The 20,736-nt window shown below is 39.2% G+C and overlaps 1 non-coding gene across 8 annotated transcripts in view; it reads left to right on the forward strand.

The window, feature by feature from the left end:
- The first annotated feature begins 3,199 nt into the window (after positions 1–3,199).
- LOC116277668 (uncharacterized) overlaps positions 3,200–20,736 on the forward strand; it is a 299,305-nt gene continuing 281,768 nt past the window's right edge. For 7 of the 8 annotated variants that reach the window (XR_012075482.1, XR_012075484.1, XR_012075481.1 and 4 more), the window contains exon 1: positions 17,538–17,700. This is a non-coding gene — a transcript (uncharacterized protein). Of the gene's footprint in view, positions 3,370–4,953; positions 5,083–5,613; positions 5,844–17,537; positions 17,701–20,736 lie in introns of those variants that run through there. The other variant, XR_012075489.1, reaches the window with a different exon arrangement.

Raw genomic sequence — 20,736 nt, forward strand, 5'->3', positions numbered from 1 at the left:
TTCATGTACTGAAAAATAACATTTTATATCATTATAAATATATACTAAGTTCTGATAACAATCTCAATAGAAAGCTAGTGATAATCCCTAACTACAATTGCCTGATTCATTCTTGCCCTAATCATCAGAAATACAGTGTTTACTTATTATCGGAGGCTTTTAATCTAAATTATGTTGTGTTTAGCTCTAATACTTATTCATAACAATATTAAATAAGTGACTATTTAGCAACTGCTATGTACAGAACTTATTTTTCCTCTGTTATTCTAAAATGTGTTTCCCTTCTTAAGTAAAATGACTATTCCTTTAACCTGTAGACTTTATTCCTCTATGTCTTTTATCCTCTGTCATCTTCTACCCCTATATTCTCCTTTGTAGGGACTAGGAGTAAGGTTTTCTAAATATTCTTTGGCTGGTAGAGTCATTATATGTCAATTACCAGAGAAAAATTGATTTCTCTCTTGCTACCCCATGTCAGTGTGCATGTGACACCAAAGAACTTCCCAGACAGATAACTTATTAATGGTGTTATTAATTAATGACATCAATAGTAATATCATATGAAAGGTTGTGTGAGCTGGTGTTGAGATGAGTTAAGGCCGTGGGACCCAAGGCCACCATCAGAGAGCATGTTTGTAGTATGCAGTAAATAATTGCTCCACGCATGCGTCAATTATGTAAGATTTAGAACACACAAAAAAACGCATGTGCTAGAGATATTCTGTCAGCAGTATGGCAACTCCTCATGCAGTTTTTCATTTGGGCCGCTCACCTCCTAGAACCCCACATCAGCCTCCCTCGGCTGACACTTGGCGTAGTCGGCAGGATGAGGTGAGTGCCCCTTCTGAACCCCGTGCCCCTGACGGGGATGCTCTGATGGAAGCAAAGTGGCCCCCTACCTCTGTATGGTACCCGGTGGCAGCCTATTTGCTGACATGGGCTCAGCCTGAGGATTGGGACACAGTGGCGCCCCGGCCAGATGACGTCCAGAGGGCGTTGGAGCTGTTAGAAAATAATGTCCCATTAGCCCACCGAGAGGCAGCCAGGAGGGTGGCCTGGGTGTTCTTATCTGTTTTACGGCATGCTAGCCAAGACATGAGAGATTTACAGATGCAAGTGGAGGAGTTGCAATGCAAAGAAGAGGCGCTTAAGCAGAGACCCAGCACAGCAGAAAGATGTCGCATGGTCCTAGCTCCGCCACCTCTGAGAGCAGCTATGCCTGTATAGCTCCAGTCCCACCGCCCCTGGGAGCAATAAGCCCAACACCTCCCCCCATTCCACTGCGTCCACGGCCCGTGGTGAGGCAGCGGATGGAAATGGAGGAGCCCATGGCTCAGGGGGGAATTCCTGTGGGGCCACGGCGAGTTACATGACAAACCACCTGTACATCCTACACATCAATGGAATTGAGGGACCTGGCAAAGCAATGCAAGCAGCGTATGGGTGAGTCAGTCCCCACATGGCTACTGCGCCTTTGGGATGTTGGGGCTGACCAGACTGAGCTATCTCCAAAGGAGATGAGCCAGCTGGCCAGCATAACAACTGTCCCCTCACTGCGGCAGAGGCTGCAAACTGTTCCCCAGTCAAATGCTGATGCTGGCAACCATACGCTGATAAGCTGGTTAATGGCTGCTGTATGCACTGTGTGGGAAAGTGCAGGGGATTTGCCTGAACACGTGAGTAAAGGGACCACGTATTTGGACTTAGCACAAGTTATCCGGGAAATGGGCATGCGCCAGATGATGTTTTCTTTGCATTTCCTTGGTCCAGATGATGAGCTCCTTACAGCTCGAATGAAAGATTTGATTTTGGCTAATGGCCCAACGGGAACGTTTGGGACTATGGCGACGCTACTAGCACCGTATGTAGACTGCTCCATTCATGAAGTATCTGAAGCTCTGGCTCGTCTGGGGGACATAGAGGTGCGCCGAAAGGGGGTACGTGCTGCCAAGACTCAAGGTGAGTCCAAGACCCCCTCCTCCTGTGCAGTGAAGCAGAAAGGGAAGTCCACACCAAGAAGGAAAAAAAGAAAATGCTCCAATTTTAGGAGGGCCCCAAAAGCTAGATCACCGGCAGATATGGTGTGATTTACTGGCAGCTGGCCTGGACCGTGTAAAATTAGATGGCCAGCCATTGGAGGTGCTGATGGCCTTATGGAAGAAATTACGGCCTGAGCAACAATATACTCCGTTGCCAACCTCCCATCAGGTCCGAGAGGTGGCCTTTGTTGATTTCCTCCCAGACTAGGAGGAAGGCCAAAGTGTTCAGGACATGGGGCACCCCGATGACTGGAGGCCACATGTTGAGCTGACTATTCACTGGTCCCCCATGAATAAACAGCGAGTGCTGGCACTAGTAGACACAGGAGCTGAAATTACATTGGTGTATGGAAATCCGGAGCGTTTTCAGGGACCATGGGTTGATATAGAAGGATATGGAAACAAGCAAATGTGTGTTAAACGAGTGACTCTGATTTTGGGCATTGGCCGTCTGTCCCCTGCTGCATATGAAGTGCATATATCCCCAGTAGCTGAATACATTCTGGGGATAGACATTTTGCAAGGATTGCAAATACAGACAACTCAAGGGGAATTTCGCCTGAGAGTCCGTGTGGTGAAAACAGTTATACGGGGGCATCCTCATCATGCACCTTTGATTTTGCCACAGGCCACACGAGTGGTGAATGTCCGGCAATATCAATTGCCCGGAGGCCATGAGGAAATAGGACAGACTATTCTGAAGCTTGAGGAAGCTGGTATAATTCGGGCTACGCATAGCCCATGTAACTCTCCAGTATGGCCGGTGCGGAAGCCAGACGGCTCCTGGAGGATGACAGTGGACTATCAGGAACTGAATAAAGTCATTCCCCCCATGCATGCCGCGATGCCGAATATAACAGATTTGATGGACCGACTGTCCCATGAACTGGGTACTTGTCACTATGTGGTTGACATGGCTAATGCATTCTTCTGGATAGACATAGCCCTTGAGAGCCAAGAACAGTTTGCCTTCACCTGGGAAGGCAGACAATGGACATTTGTTGTGTTGCCGCAGGGATATCTGCACAGCCCTACACTGTGTCATGGCCTAGTGGCCCAGGACCTGGCTACATGGAGCAAACCGGATACCGTTCGCTTGTTCCATTATATTGATGACATAATGCTAACCTCTGATTCTCTTTCAGATTTGGAAACCAGTGCCACAGCGCTGCGAGAAGCCCTGGCGGGCTGGGGGTGGGCCGTGAACGAGGACAAAGTGCAAGGACCTGGATATTCTGTCAAATTCTTGGGTGTTGTCTGGTCGGGTAAGACAAAGTGCTGCCTGAAGCAGTAATAGACAAAATCCAGGCATATTCCCGCCCTGAAACAGGTAAACAGTTACAGACTTATTTAGGTCTTCTGGGATACTGGAGGGTGTTTATTCCTCATTTGGCCCAAATAGCCAAACCCCTGTATAAACTGATTAAAAAGGGAGAAGTCTGGAATTGCTCTGATGAGACCAAATGAGCATTTGTTGAAACTAAGAGGGCAGTGGCCCAAGCGCAAGCACTGCGCACTAGAGATCCAGACCTCCCTTTCTGGTTAACAGTCCATGTGGACAATGATGGATATGGCTGGGGCTTTTGGCAGAAACATGGGCAGTGGAAAGTGCCCATAGGATTCTGGTCTCAGTTGTGGAAAGGGGCTGAATGTCATTATTCTCTGATTGAGATACAGTTGCTAGCAACTTATGCATCCTTGATTGCCACTGAACCCCTGACGGGGAGGCAAGAGGTCCAAGTGCAGACCACATACCCTATTGCAGGATGGGTACAGACATGGGCAAAGCAACCCCGATCGGGAACTACCCAAACCCCAACTCTGACGAAGTGGGGTGCTTATTTGGAACAGAGAGCCCAGTACACCGCTAGCCCCTTGGCTGCAGAGTTGCAGCAGGTGTTAGGGCCTGTGAGATTTGTTGCGTCTGATGTACAGACGCTCCCACAAGGGGTGGACCCTGTGCCCAGTCCCTTTCGTGAAGGGAAAGGGCCACCCCCGGGAACTGCTTGGTGTACAGAAGGATCTTGTAAGGGCAGTCTGCCCACTTGGGTTGCAGTAGCACTGCACCCTGCCACTGAAGCCTTCTGGTATGAGACCGGAGAAGGCCAATCCAGCCAATGGGCTGAGTTACGGGCAGTATGGCTGGTGTTGATGAATGAATCTAGCCCCTTGCAGATTTGTACAGATAGTTGGGCCGTATATCGAGGCCTTACATTGTGAATACCCCAATGGGCCCTGCAAGACTGGATGATTGGGCACCGGCCCCTGTGGGGACAACAGATGTGGAAACAGTTATGGGACAAAGGCCAAGAAGGCCAATATACTGTTTACCACATACCAGGGCACCACCCAGCCCTGGCACCGGGTAATGATGCTGCTGACGCGCTAGCTCAACTCCGCCCTGTACAGGCTATGGTCCCAGGATCCAATATAGGTCCCTGGCTCCATAAGAAACTTGGTCATGTTGGCCCATACACAATGAGGCAGGTAGCCGACCGGTGGGGCCTGCACCTGAGCCACAGTGAAGCCAAAGATGCCGTGCGGCAGTGTCCATGGTGTGCTAAACACCACCCGCACTGGTGTTGATGGCCCCAACAGATGGGGAAGATTGCACAGGGAATTCAGCCATTGCAGGTATGGCAAATAGATTACGTAGGCCCCTTTGCTCCAAGTACGGGCTTGCGGTACCTGCTGACAGCGGTAGACACCGCTACTGGTCTAGGTTTTGCTCACCATGTGCCCTGAGCTACACAAGACTCTACTATTAGAGCACTGGAAGTTTTACGGGCCTTCTATGGGACTCCGTTAGAAATACAAAGTGATAGAGGGACCCCTTTCACTGCCCAACAGACCCAGGAATGGGCCAAAGAAAATGATATTAACTGGATATTGCATGTGCCTTATCGTCCTCAAGCAGGAATGATTGAACGGTACAATGGCCTATTAAAGGACAAACTGAGGGCTCTCAAACCACAAGGGCGAGGCTGGAACAATGTCTTGCCGCAGGCGGTACATCTTTTGAATGAACAACTGCGCCGTACAGGTATGAGCCCACTGGAAAAGTTATTGCAAGGGACTATTCAGAGGCTCAGAGTTGGGCCCATGCAGAATGCCTCCGATGTCTCAATAGTGGGGCATGCATTAATATTACGCGCCCCCAGGGTGTTGAACTCAGGAAAACAGGACACCTGGACATGGAAGAATCAGGTCCAGACTGAAGGCCCCTGGCTAGCCCTTTTGGAACCATGGGGCGATGGACTAGAGAAAGCCCTGCAGGTAACCCCATGAGTCAGGGAATGGCCTTTTGATGTGCAGGTTACTCTAGGGAAAACAGGAGTATCCCTACTTAAAGGAGTAGAAGCCCTACGGCTTTGGGCAGTTCCACTGGTAGCTCCTGAAGCTCTCCCAGAGTGTAACCAACCTAGTGTGGGCGGGTTGGTATGGTACCACCGCCCAGGGTGAACAGCCCTTCCTGCCACTGTACTCTCACAGGATGAGAAAGTGGCTTGCATCCTCCCAGAAGGGAAAGATTTGCCAATCATGGTGTCCACCTCTGCTCTGTCCTTTCATCCAGGGTAACAGCAAATACCATGTTCTCCTGGGCACACACATTCGCGCGAGTCCACAATGTCTCTCACTGTTGGGTTTGTACTGAACTTCCTGTAGATGCAGGAGATGGACTGCCGTGGCACCTCCACCCCGCATCCAGAGCTAATTGGAGCACCTTGATTCAATGGAATGCCAACAGGACAGCGAGATCGCCCTGGGACTTGCGGTGGCAGACTATTGAAGAAATACTCTGACGTGAGCGGGGCAGTGCCCTCCCTAACTGGAAGGACTGTATGGAATGGGTGGGGATGGATGAATAGTGTTCATGTGAAAGTGAGGAATTTAAGCCCCCTCTGTATTGAGCAGCAGTTTGAACACGAGGCTCCAAACTGCACAGTGGGGTGGCTCCCAGAAGAGCTGTGTGCCAAAATTACTTATAATGTAAATGCCTCCACCTGGTGGGATGGACGACCTCTAATTGGCACAAAACCCACTGATTTCCTGCCACCATGGTATCTGTGGGTATGTGGCATCCACGGGTGATCTTATCTCCGAGCTAAATGGACAGGGCACTATACTTGGGGTAGAGCTTACTTGCCCAGACATATCTGGCCCACTTTAACAGAGCGCCCCACAAATTGGGACCCACTGCACACCCGGTGGCACCGGGGGAAGCATGCAACTTGGTGGTTTTATCCCATGGCCCTGTTCCTGCCTGGTGCTGGGACCATCAGTGTTGAATAGCAGGTAGAAGTTTTAGCTCAGCACATATCAGCTGTACTGAATGTTACTAGAAAAGCTATAGAGGAATTGTTAGACGAGACTACCCAGATGTGAAAGGTAGTCTTACAAAATAGAATGGCATTAGATATTCTCACTGCTAGCCAGTGTGGCACAAGTGCTATGTTACATATTGAATGCTGTATCTATATACCAGATCACCAGAAGGAAGTAATTAAGGCACTGCATGAAATAGATCAGGAATTGGATCGCATAGATCATGTAACTCAAGACCCCTTTAAGAATTGGTGGTCATCCTTGACATCCTCCTGGAGATGGAGCCTAACTGTCCTGGCTATTGTTGCTGTCTGTGTATTGGTAGGATGCTGTACTCTGTATTGTTGTTGTGGTCTTTGGGTACAATGCTCCGCCCTGTGGGCTAGGGTTCCCACGACCTAGGGGGTGGAATGTGAGCTGGTGTTGAGATGAGTTAAGGCCGTGGGACCCAAGGCCACCATCAGAGCATGTTTGTAGTATGCAGTAAATAATTGCTCCTCGCATGCGTCAATTATATAAGGTTTAGAACAAGGAAAATAGAAGTACGCATGTGCTAGAGACATTCTGTCAGCAGTATGGCAACTCCTCGTGCATTTTTTCGTTTGGGCTGCTCACCTCCTAGAACCCCACATCAGCCTCCCTCGGCTGACAGGTTGATAAAAATTATAATGCCATACATAGGTTATAAATTTTTATAATAATTCAAAATGTAAGAATTAAACTTTTGATTATTGTTTTAGTCAGCTCAGGCTGCTATAACAAAATACTGTAGACTGGGTGGCTCAAACAACAGGTACTTATGTCTGACCATTCTGGAGTCTGAGAAATCCAAGATCAAGATGTCAGTAGTTCCCAGTCTGGTGAGAACCCTCTCCCTGGCTTGGAAGTGGCTACCTTATTGCTGTATTTTCACATGGTGGAGAGAGAGGAAGGACTCTATTTTTCCTTCCACTCCTCATAAGGGCACTAATCCCCTTAAGAGGACTCTACTCTCATGACTTCCTCTAATCCTAATTACCTCCCAAAGCCCCACCTTCTTCTACTATTACATTGGGAGTTAGGGCTTCAACATACGAATTTGGAGAGCTGTAAACATTCAGTCCGTAACAATTAGCAAGGTAATATACATATAAGAAGGCGAAAAGCAGTTGACTCTGAAAGCTGCCAACTGGTCTGGCACTAACAGCTACACCATGGGGTTCTCCTGCTGAGCATAAAACATTTCACAGGTCTTTAGTTGAGAACATAAGATTATTCTGTAAGCTTGACTGCTCGCACACAAGAACGAGAACCATTCGCAAACCACAAATGTGGCCAAACCACTTCTTTCCCCAGCTAACTTGATTGCTATTTCTTTACCAATTATAGCTTTAATCTAGCTTCATTTCTCCCAGCCACTAAATTAAATTAAGATACTTGCTTATAGAATTATTCTTACTTTCTAAAATCATTCAGAAGAAAAAATTTAAAAAACACCTCTTTGTGGAACCATCTCCAAAATCACCTACCACAGGCAGATTCCTTTAAAGAGTAACATGGAACAGCTTCTCAAGGAGATTCCTCCCTGTTGCTTATGATATGAACACCTTCTTGTTGCAGAAAGTAATCAACCAAACTGGCTAAATGTGTGGTCCTAGAGGTCATTATCTGAGGAATACAACACTGATAAATAAATAGCTTATTATATGTTATGCCATATTACATTAAATTTAGCTCAGTATAGAAACAATTAGGCCAAACATTTGTAGTTTTCCCAAATTAATGTTATGTGATGACAGAATTAACCATTTAGGAGAAGGTCATGGGATATGAAACAGCTTCTAGTCATTAGAAAAGAGCAGCGTAATCTTTTTTATTCCATTTACTCTAAAAAAATGCTTATTTTTAAAACAATGAATTGTCACTTTTATTATGATATAAGGTCTTAAAAATGGTAAAGCATATACATAATCCGCTTTTAAGAAACTATAAAACAAAATGGGATAATTCAAAAATACATTGCATTAGAGGGCATTTGAAGTATATTGTTCTGTGAAAAATATTTTCTTTTTAAAATTCTAGTAGCTAAGACATTAAACTGACACAAATGAATAGCTTATTTGTCTCAAGTGTCCAAATGAACGATACAGAAAATCAATTTTGGCTAAACAAAGAACAGATGGTAAATAATGTGATTACATTAAAATGACTACGATGGTAGTCACCACATAAAAATAAGCACGGGGTTTCATTTTCTCAAGGCTGAATGTTGTAGACTAGAGAAAAGAATAATCACAAGGGAACGAGAGTAAGTCTCATATAATTTCCTTTTATTACCCTCAGAGAAACCAGCATTATCATTATCATAAGCAGATGAGTAAAATAGACCTCTACAATAAGTCATAATAGAAGAAGATCATTTAGAGAAAGCATTAACATTGTCATTTTCTTTGAAATCCTTGAATGTGAATGAAAACAAAGGAGGCCTAATAAATATTTTAAATGAATAGCTTATTTCGTTACCTGAACACAAAAGATCTATTATCCAATGGCTTAATTGACTGTGTGTGTGTTTAACAGCCCAGCCTGTTGCTGCAGGCATTCTTCTGCAGAGTTTAAGCTGGGTTCCTTGTAGTCTTTTGATTTGATCCAAACTCACCAAGGTCTCACAACTCTAAGCAGAAAAAAATGACTATTTCTCAGTGGAGCAATATGAATACAAGACAAAGTACTGTCACAACATTTATACTAATATGCTTTTCTATATTCTCATAGTTACTTTGGGGAGTATTTCGGCTGAGAATTTAATGAAATTTTTAATTATCCTGAGCAGTCAAATGTGTAATAATTTTCACATACTTTATATCAAATTAGTAACATACTCCACATTTCTGTCTTGTTACATTGGATCATATCTATTTTTCTCTTTTTCATCTTTCACTTATTCTACTTCCAAAACAAGAGAAAAAGAAAAGGAGTAAGAGGATGAGAAAGAGGAAAAAGACAAGTAAAAGAGGAATAATAAGAAACCTAATGAATAATAAAGCAATTTCCTTTATAAAAGTTTAAAATTAAAGTGATTAGTAAGATTTACATAGGGAAAATATTTTCTGTTTTTCTCAAATGTGCAAAGTTATCATCAACAAAGAAACAAAAGTGAATCTTCAACTTGATTTACAATAGAGAATATTTGCAATTAAAGAACTCAAAACACCAACAGAGATAGCGAACATAACAATTCAAGATTTTGCATAGTGAGAAATGCAAAAAATACAATATATCTGATTAAAATGGTGAAGAAAATGGAAGAGGAGAAGCAGGAGATGACAATCTCAACAAGACAAAAGTAAAAACAGAACAAAATTGTATCTTCACTTATGGTTTGACTACACCTCCTGACTCTTTTTTGTTGTTGTTGTTGTAGTCTCCTTTTGTTTAAATCAAGAATGATTTGCCTATTTGTATTTATTTTATATCAGACATCTTCTCAAACTAGTCTTTCTAACCATGTAATTTCCTTGGCTACTTTTGAGGAAGAACCTTTACTTCAAATGCATAAGCACAACAGCCTCTCTTTATACATTTTTACATTTACTTTTTTTGTATCTCCTCAATTAAAATTCTTGAAATTCTTTCATTTTCTTTCTTTTGCTACATGCTACATAATTCCAGTTATTGCTGCAAAATTCTTTCTTATCCCATCTATTCTAAATGCCTATTTCCATGATTCTTTTTTCACTCTACATAATAAAAATAACATAAAAATAATTATTTATTTAACTAAACCAGAAAGAAGAAAACTTATTTATTAATGTTATATTCACTCTAAAACAAACTTCAAATCAAAGTATGCCAAATTAACCTTTGGAGAGTTGTTTGAAGTTTAGTACAGAAGTTCTTTCATAGTAAACCCATCAAATCCATAATACAGTGACCTACTGAGTCACAGATATTGAGGAGAAAAGTGATATTGCTGTGATATGCAAATTTCTTTAGGGAGTATCCATGTTTTTTTTTTTATTTTCTTTTAGTTGAAGTATAGTTACTGTACAATGTTGTGTCAATTTCTGGTGTACAACATAATGTTTCAGTCATACATATATATACGTATGTTCATTTTCATATTCTTTTCATTCTGGGTTACTACGAGCCATTGAATATAGTTCCCTGTGCTATACAGTATAAAGTTGTTTATGCATTTTATATATATTAGTATCTACAAATCTTGAACTCCCAATTTATCACTCCCCCCACCACCCCTGTAACCATAGTTTGTTTTCTATACCTATGAGTTTGTTTCTGTTTTGTAAATAAGTTCATTTGTGTCTTTTAGATTGCACATGTAAGTGATATCACTTGTTATTTTTATTTCTCTTTTTGGCTTATTTCCCTTAGAATGATGATCTCCATCCATGTTGCTGCAAATGGCACTATTTCATTATTTTTTCATGACTGAGTAGTATTGCAATATGTATGTGTATACATATATATATAATATACACACACACACACACATATATATATATGTCACCACTTTAGTCAATCATCTGTCAATGGGAGTATTCATTTATATTTTGTCATTGGGAGTATCCGTTTATATTTTATTGGAGGAAGAAGATGATATGATAAAAACATGAAGGGTAATTTCTTCCTCACTCTATGTATCCTTCACAGTTTGGCTGGGTTTGTTCTGTGGTCTCCCGTCTCCAGATCTGGGCTAAGGGAATAACTGTGATTTGGCTCATTGGAGAGAGAATAGAAAACATGGTGATTCATGACTGGTTCCTAAAGTCTCTACCAGGAAAAACCACATTTCATAGGTACTCACATTTTATTAACTAACTTCAGTGGTGGAAATATAATCCTACTATTACCAAAAAGGCTATTTTGAAATATGTGGTGTATAGCAAATACTTATAGCTTTATATAGAACTTTCCATGATTAAAAATTCCTTTATGTAAGGCAATTTAATTATATGTCTAAACAAATTCTGTTCTTTACAAATCTAGATGATATTGTTAGGACATTTAATAAGGAAATTACCACTTTAGAAAAGCCCCTCTTTTTTATATTTCAAGTGTAATGCATGCTCATTTTAAAAAAATTCAAAAATACAGAAAATATAATTAAGAATACAAAGATCACTTATACTTTTATAACTAAAAATGACTGATGTTAACACTTTGGTACATATTCTAGAATCTTATCACATGCATACATTTTCATATAATTTTTCATTAATGGGCTCAGACTCCCATACTGTTTTTCTCTTTTCTCTTATTCATGAGATGTCTTTCCATGCCACACTGAATTCCCTTAATAACTAAACAGTAGCTAAGCCATGTCACTTAGATGGCTTCTAATAATAATAATAATAAATTACCCAGTAATAAAAAGTCTAACCCCGAATGTGATGGTGTAAGGAAGTGGCGTAGTTGGTAGGTGATTAGAACTTCAGCAGGACCTTCATAAATGGGATTAGTGCCTTTATAAAAGAGACGCCAGAGAGCCCCCTTACCGTTTTCTTTGTGAGGACACAGTGAATTTACGCACTAGGAAGTATGCTCTCACTGGACACTGACTCTACCGGTGCCTTGATCTTAGTTCCCAGCCACCAAAATTATAATAAAATTTTGTCTGTTGTTCATAAGCCACCTAGTCTATAGTATCCTGTTATAGCAGCCAGCATGAACAAAGACGTCTATTTCTAGATTTTCTAATCTATTCCTTTAATCTCTTCATCTAACCTTACCCCAGTACAAGACTTTCTTGATAACTGTAGCTTTATATAAGTTTCAAAATCAGATAAGGTGAGTTCTCCAATTTAGCTCTTCTTCTTCAGTATTGTTTTGTCCACCGTGGTCCATTTGCAAGTCCTTTTCCATATAAATTTTCAAGTAGTTTGTTGGAAAAAATACTTCTGGGATTTTAATGGGAATTGTGTTGAATTTTCAGGCTCTTTGTTCCAAGAAACTGGTTAAGGAGGGCAGTAACCAGCCTGGCAGAGATAAATGGAGAGTCATATTTCACTGTCCAATATTGACGCTTTATGAACAAGTGCGTCACCTAAAGCCTGAGAAAGGCATAGTGACCAGGGGCCCAGATCCCTGAGAAATAAGAATCTGGGTCACTCCACCACATAGGTATCTAATTGAGCCATGGTGCTAGATGATGTTGAGTGGAATCTGGAATGGGTAACAAAGGAGGAAGATGATAAATATCACTTACATTTTACTGCCAGCTGGTGGGACTGCGGCTGTAGTTTGTTTCCCTATTCTTCCCCTTGTATAGTTATATAGTAAAAGATAAACTAGAATCTTGGAGTATCTGGTCCTCATAGCAACTTACTATATGAAGTGGAGTTGCACAAAGGCTACACTGTAGTAACTGCTGTGTTATATCACACAAATTCCCCTTTACGGATCAGGGAGGATCCCACTTACTAGGAGTATTGCCGATTAAAACTTGACAGTTGCTTTTCTCTCCCAGAATTGTCCACAGCCAAAGGGAACTGCCTACCCCCAAGTAACCACCATTTGGAAACTGGTTCTTGTAGAGATAAAAAAGCCTAGCCCCCTTGCTTCGGCTTTGAACATATCTGAATGTCAGTTACTGCTTCACAGCTGCCGGTCAGAAGTCTTGGTTGCAACCACATCACAGTTTAGCATCTTTATCAGTTCGATCCTGCTGTCCATATTCTCTTACACGTGTTGTTGCTGAGAGCATTTTGCATCAATATCCCTCCACGTTCAACCTTGATCTCAAGACACTATTTTCCAGGGAATTATGTCTGATACTAACTTCTTTTCATGTTTATTTTTATGACTTGTCAAAGTGTTAGAAGTAACATAATTACCACATTTTTAGTATATAGGAGCCGCAAAAGAGATGGTAGCTAATATTTAAAAAAATACACAAACACACATGAACTTAATTTACTTTTGCTAGTTTTATTCATACTTTTACTGAGATATATCATTTGAGCATCTCATCAATATCTGAAAAGTTACTAATTTTGTAAAATCAGAAGATTGCTATTGCTATCATTAAAGCTCAAATGTCATATTTTATAGATAATGTTGCCACCAAACATTTATCAAGGGCCAACATTTTTCTCTCAATTTCCTCTACATTTGAAGAAACTTATAAATATAAATCCACCTATCTTCACAATGACCCTATAAAGTAAAAACTGTTACTGCTCCTATATTACAGAAGATGAAACTGGAAAACAGTTTTCAGTAACTCTACAAGGGCATACACTTGATAAGGAATCTGTCTTTGAACCAACACACTATCCGGAATCAGCAAGTTTTTTCTGTAAAGGAACATAGAGTAAATATTTTAGGCCACATATAGTAATTGTTGCATAGTTTAAAAAATGTTTTACTACACTTTAAAAATGTCAGTATTTCCCTAAGTTCTCAGGCCACACAGAAATAGTCAGCAGGCTGAATTCATCCTGATGGCTATACTTTGTAACCCTTATGCTAGATTGAAAGAAACTACTCTCCTTGCCCCTGGTTACTTGCTATGATAGATTCTAGAAGAAAATATTTTAACTTTCCTATTGAAAATTATTTGTATTGAATGACTTGTTGTCTCTAAAACTGGAGATAAATACTTCTATTGAGTTATTACTATTATAATGTAAAATATTCAAGTAGATAATGCTACAATAAAACTGGAAGTTTTTAAGGGTTAAAGAGTAAATGTTTGAAAATAATTTTCTCAAAATAAAGATGGAAGTGTGAATCTTAATATCAAACTGTTATTGTTATATAGGTGCTCTAATTTAACTAAAGGATAACTTAATGTTGAAAACGTAAGACAATATTACATGATCTTATGTCTACATGGAGATAGAGTTTTAATCAGAAGAATCATCAGTCCTTCAAATTAAATGCTTCAAGTACCATTTTCAATTAGCAATAACACTCTATAAGTGTCCGGTTAAATCTCAGTTAAATCTTTATTTGAAACAATAAGCACGATGGGATGTACAATAGGTAAGAAGAAATATTTACATAGTTTGAAGATTTCTGCTGGAGAAAAGAAGTAGCTTTGTGCTCAGATAAGCAAATTTTGTTTTATTAATCTAATTTCTGCTAGGCATATAAGTTATATTTCCTGCTAATTGGTATATAGTAAACCAAAAGTACAACCAAATTGGTTTCTATATTTGTATTACATATTTATTTACACATATGTATTTATATACATTCATATGGAGAGTTGTATAGTTATATACATTTTCAATATATTTTAATAGAAACACTTGAACACAAAAAGAAAGCTTATGTTTTTTTGCCACAATTTGACTCCTCTGTGAACTATGTCAGGTAAAGAATAGCAATTATTTTGCATTAATGCAGTAAAATGGTAAATGAGTGGGTTATATCAGCATGTATTAAAAGAAAGATCTTTACACATCCTTGTTAAATAAATATACTACTGAAAGGAACATATTATGATTTGGGAAGAAGTGTAGAAGTCAAAGAGCCTAATCTAGTGAATGCTTACAATCACCATCTTCATGAATTCTTTTACAGCCCAAAGCAAAATAGTTCACTGAAAAAATATTCTGTAATCCATGAAAAGAATATTAAATGCTAAAAGACAGTCAAAGAAACCTATTCCCTTCATAGCAGTATTTACTCCAGCTTCATTGCTTCATTCTGGTAACGCTGAAAAAAATCACAAAAGAATAAAAAGTATCCATTTACATCTTTATTAATCATGGCCTTAGAAGGTGATGTAAAATCCATCCAATATTACTATTTTTATCAATGTTATGCCATTGCAAGATTCATATACAGGAAACAGAAAAATTCAGACTCTGTGTGTTTTGTGGCTTCATAAGCTACATAAATCCCATCATAGCTACTTGATGACCCATCATGTATAAATTTTGACAAGTCTTAACATTCTCTAAACATTAATTTTTTTTTCATCTGTGAAAAGATGACATGAGAGTGGAGGATCTTCATGAAACTTTCCAGTTAAGAATTCCCAAGGATGTATATCTGTCTTAAAATTCATGAGCAGTTTTTTAATGGAGAAAACTGTCACTGTTCAAATGGAGGCATTTTGTAATTCTGTATGAGTTCCTTGACAAAAGCTGAACCTAGGTAGCTTTACTTCATTAGCATCTGCCTGATTAGGTCCATGCAATCTTAACCAAATATGCAAATAGGTGTATCTGCGGGAAGATGTTTCTGGCTATGACTCATCTGAAATTTGACTCATGCCACCCACATGTCTGAGGAGCTTACTAACAATTTAGGTGAAGACAGTTCTGTCTGGTAACATCTAGAAGTGTCATTTAATGTAATTATATTTTTATTAGCATAAACTATGATTCTTTATTTCTGTAGCCCAGAAATAATTGCAGTACCTAATGCTTCATTGGTGACTTTCTGCATTACCCCTGCTTCTTTATTCCTGACTCTTCTTTATCTGTGAGTCTAATTTCTTATCTTTTTAAAGGCAATAAAGTATGCTTAGGAATATGCTTTTGAAATTACACTTATATCCTCAGATAACAATTGTAATCAACTCAGCCATATATCATGATTGATGAGAAAAGAATAAAATCAAGATTTATGAGTGAAAATTATGAAAGTTTTGAAATTCCAATATTAAAAAGTTAAATACCTACATACTGACTTAGAATAACGCTTCATAGGATTCCTTCCCTAAATATAGGCATTTAAAAGTAACTTAATATGTACAATTTTATTTTCATAAAACAAAGTATCTCTTCTGATTTATATTTTTTAACTATCTAAAAATATGTATATTATTTCCCATTTCTAAGTAAAAAATTACATTGATAAAAATTTTTTAATCTTAAAATAACTCTTTTTCAGGAGACTTAAACTAATAAAAAGCATTCCAAGAATATTAGACTTTCATATGATTTTAATTTAAATATTTTCAAAAGTTTTCAAACTTTTGCCTAGACTATGCTGAGTATTATTCCAATGAGGTCACAATTTTCTTGATTGAAATAATGTCATTTGTGATATTTAAAAGGGGGTATGTTTTATTCAGGAGGATATGACTTGCTTTTTCCTATCTTTTGGTGCCCATTATAATCAGACTCACTGGTGCCACAATTTATAAAATATTTATAAACCTAAAAAGCAAATTCTAAATGACTACTACATGTCATTCAAAAAAATCGCTTAACTAGTTATTAACCCCAAAAGTGGGATTTGAAATAAGATAATGACCAAGGAAAAAGATAATATGATTTCTCCAAGCTTTGCTTCATAAAGAAATTTTTACCAGTAAGTTATCTATTGAGTGATAAAAAACAGTACATTAAACTGAGAACTTTTTTCATAAAATCTCTTAATAAGGATAGAAATGTATGATTGTTGTAATAGAAAATTTTACATTTTAAATGCTTCATGATTTCAGGAAATTATATAAAGTTATGTAAAGAAGATGTGTAAGTTGAGCATTATTTTATGTTAATATATTTATTTATGCTATATGATTATTATATATTGTATGTATAATATTGCTGATATACTGGCACAGATTCTTAAAGATTTAAACCAGTTATTTGATAGTAGCCTAAAATAAGACTTGAGTTGATATTTTACAGTTATTTGTGAAATATTAAGTTTTGTTTTTGTGTTAAAATAAGGCTAACATATAACTATTGATTAATGTGTCTAAAGTAAGTTACAGTTTTTTGTATATGCATAGAAAAAAAAAGAATTCAACAAATGAGAGGTATCAGAAACCTGTCAACACTAGAAACCTATGCAGGAAATCAGTGACTAGGAAGAGTAGCAGTTGGCAAATTCAGGGCGTGAGCAAGAATGAAGACTTCTAGGAGTTTGGGCCTCATAGTATTAAGGCCCTGAGGAGTATAGCTAAAAACCTATATATGATTTTGTTACAACCCTCGTACTTTGATCCCCAGCAAGGTTCCTTCTGCCCCATGTCATCTGAACCAACAGGAGGCCAAATTCAGTTCAGAAGCAAAGGAAAGCTTATTCTTTGGTCGGAGAATGGAGAGGTGCAATTTCACGGCTCTAGAGCACAGGCTCTCAGCTGCTTTACAGGGATCTCGTCAGCAGGGAGGGGGCGGAGTTCTCGCGGGATGTTCTGCTCAGGCTCCAGATTTCACGGGACGAGACACAGGAACTGCGTAGAAGGCCCGCTGTCGCCATCTTAGAGTGTCCAGTGCAGCGCTTTTGCGTTCGGCCCGGAGCTGAAGTGTTTCGCACAGCTGTTTTGTACAAGGAACTTGGTCTGACGGGCTGGGTTCCTGGCCTCTGCACACAGCACCCTATGAGCAAGTGAAACTAGACGGAGTACAAAGGAAAAGAAAAGGTTAGACTTAATTTTATTACACAGTTTCTATTTTTATTTCCCGGGAATTGTTAATGGGCTTTATTTAGCCGGTGACAAGGTTTCAGGCTCAAACTTGGGCTATTACAAAGCCTTTACCTAGAAAGCTTCGAGGGGAGAGCCGCCCTCCCCCACAGATTTGGTGCACAGCCAGTGCATTGTAGTCTCTGAAGGGAGTTGCAGGCAAAGACTCAGGTTCCTCTAATTGGCCTTGCTTTGCACATGTCGGCACCCCTAGCTCAGGAGTATCCATTTTTAGATCTCTTTATAGCAGGAGGGAGATTTTTGCCAGAGTCCTTGTCAAGCACCTCTACCAAGGGTTCCTCTTTAAGGGACAAGGGAGAACGTTGAAGACACTTCTCCACCCTAACTCAGTACTTAGTTTTCTTCTCCTAACCTCCCCCCACTGCCTTTCCCTGACCCCCACGTGTATGAACCTGCAGGACCCTTTTGTTTGGCGCTCCCTCTGCAGTGAGAGGATTCTCAATATTCTGTGTGTGCTGATCTAATTGAACTTAGACTAGAGCCATGCTGTGGAAAACACGGAATGAGAGGAATGAGGTTGGCACCATCTTCAGTTTAGTCTGTTGCTTATATTATTATAATCAGTGGTTGAAGCCTTGAGAGTTATTTCCATTTTTGTGTGTTGTCTACGCTACTCCAGTTCCCAGCAGCTCAGCTGTCTCCAGTGCAGCTGAGCCCTGGACAGGCATCTAGCCAGTACATTTTTATTAAAAGTTATATGCTGAGTTTGGACATTTTCAAATAAGATGCCTGAGGGAAGACACAAAGCCCTGATTATTGTGTAGTTGTGCTTAACAAACAGGGAGTTTGATACCAGAGTGGTATATTAATCAATGAAGGAGATACTGTTAATACATCACCTATGTCAACACAGCACTGATAACATAGTATATGAGAACCACAGGAGAAATTTATTTTCAAGTATTCTGTTATTGTGTAACATCATGAAAAGTAGAGAATAAATTAATTTGGGGGTGAGCATTAATATGTTTAAATATAGATTCATGTTTTTTAAATAATGATTCAAATATATTTAACACCTATAAAATATGTTTCTCTCTGCAATATTTTTTGATTAAACACGCTTTTATGGACAGTTTTTCCTTTGATTCTTCATGCGAATTTTAGAAACTTACAAGTAAATTGTGTTATATTCCTCTGAACTGTTTACAAATTAAATTACCCATCTGTCTCATTCCCCATTTCCTAAACAGAATACAAAACAAAATACACACACACACAAATATAAAATCATAATTGAACTTCTAGACTAGATACTCACAAGTTATTAAGCACCTCCTTTTTCACTTGATATTCTCCATATTGTAACAGAATTTTAGATAGAGTCAACTTAAAAACCAGGTATGTTGAGTCATTTTTCCAATCTCTCTTAGCTAAATGGTATGATAACATAAGAAAAGGACACAGAAATAGTTGGATAGGGAAAAGGAAGAAACTGATAAATTTTAGAACAGTCAATAAAAATATGTTCTTATTTTCTGTTTTTCAAGAGTTTTCAGAGAAAAGGAAAATAAGAGAGGAGAGCTAGTGAAACATGGCATTCATTGCACCTGTCAATATTAAATTGTAAAAAAACAAATAGGCACTAAGGAAAAAAAAGTCAACACTATTTGCCTTCATTCTCTAGTGTTCACCAGAAATCTGATGGTAGAATAAATGTGTAACTGCATGAGTTATAGGATGAACTAAGATTAATTCAATTTACATATTTTTTAGAAAGCAAGTACTGACTTCTTTAACATAGCCATCAAATGTCCTAGGGAATATGTTTCCTGCCTTCCTTTCCATCCTGGTCTCTTATGCTCTCCTGCTTGGTCACTATGCTCCAGTCACAGTGGTCATCCTCAGGTCTATACAGCTCTCAGTCTGAATCTCACATGTCATCTGACCCTGCAAGTTCTATCTTAGTCATATATACAGGAGAATTGTCACATGGGATCAGTGGTAGGTAGAATTCTAAGATCACCCCCAAGATTTCTCACCCCCAAGTGTATGTGCTTGCATAATTCCCAGAACTGTGAATTAGATGGAATTACTTCACAGTGTTACCTTATCTTACTGTGTTATTTGGCACAGTTGACCTTAAAATAGGAACATAATCCAGGTGGTCTAACTTAATCACAGAGCCCTCTAAAAGGAGAGTTTTCTTCAGGCAAAGAGGAAATCAGAGAGATTCACTTCAGCTGGCCTGAAATAAGGCAAACACATACGTTGTGAACTGTTGTTGGAGAGGGTAGCCTCTAGGAATTAACTCTAGAAGCCTGGTTTACAGCCAGCAAGAAATGATGGATTTCAATCCTAACACCATAAATAAATGAATTCTGCCAGCCACCCATGAGAATGAAAAAGAACCTGAAATACAGATGAGACCTACAGCCCTGGTCACCATTTTGTCTTTAGCCTAGTGAGACCCTGAGCAGAGAATCCAGCCTTGCAGTCTCTCGAATTTTGACCTATAGAATCTGCAAGAGAAGTTTTTTTTTTGTTTTTTGTTTTTTGTTTTTTGTTTTTTTTTGCTATAGTGCTTGTAATCTGTTATGCAGCATGGGAAATTAGGGCGAGATGAGTGAAAAACTTTATCATAGTGTTTAAGGCGATCAATGTGTGTATCATTGTGGGGAGGAAAAGCAAAATATAGCTGAGTCCCATGAGAAATCAGGAATATCAGACTACAATTTCACAAAGCAAATGGATCATAAAATAAAGTGCCAAGTGGAAAAAGAAAAGGATGATATATTAGTTTATGTACTATAAAATAAAGTATAATTTATGTGAATTGAGGAGATATGTTTACAAAGCACCAATGCGCACTTTAAATTAAAATACATAAACAAAAGAGGGAACAAACCCATTAGAATACCTGCATATAATGAGGAATTTTGGATTTGGGACTTCAAATAAAGGAATAAATCAATAAAACAAGAGAGGGGCTTACAAGGATCAGTAATAACAATGTACCATGAACCGAAAGAT

Source organism: Vicugna pacos, chromosome 1, assembly GCF_048564905.1.
Source record: "Vicugna pacos chromosome 1, VicPac4, whole genome shotgun sequence".
Classification (NCBI taxonomy): Eukaryota; Metazoa; Chordata; class Mammalia; order Artiodactyla; family Camelidae; genus Vicugna; species Vicugna pacos.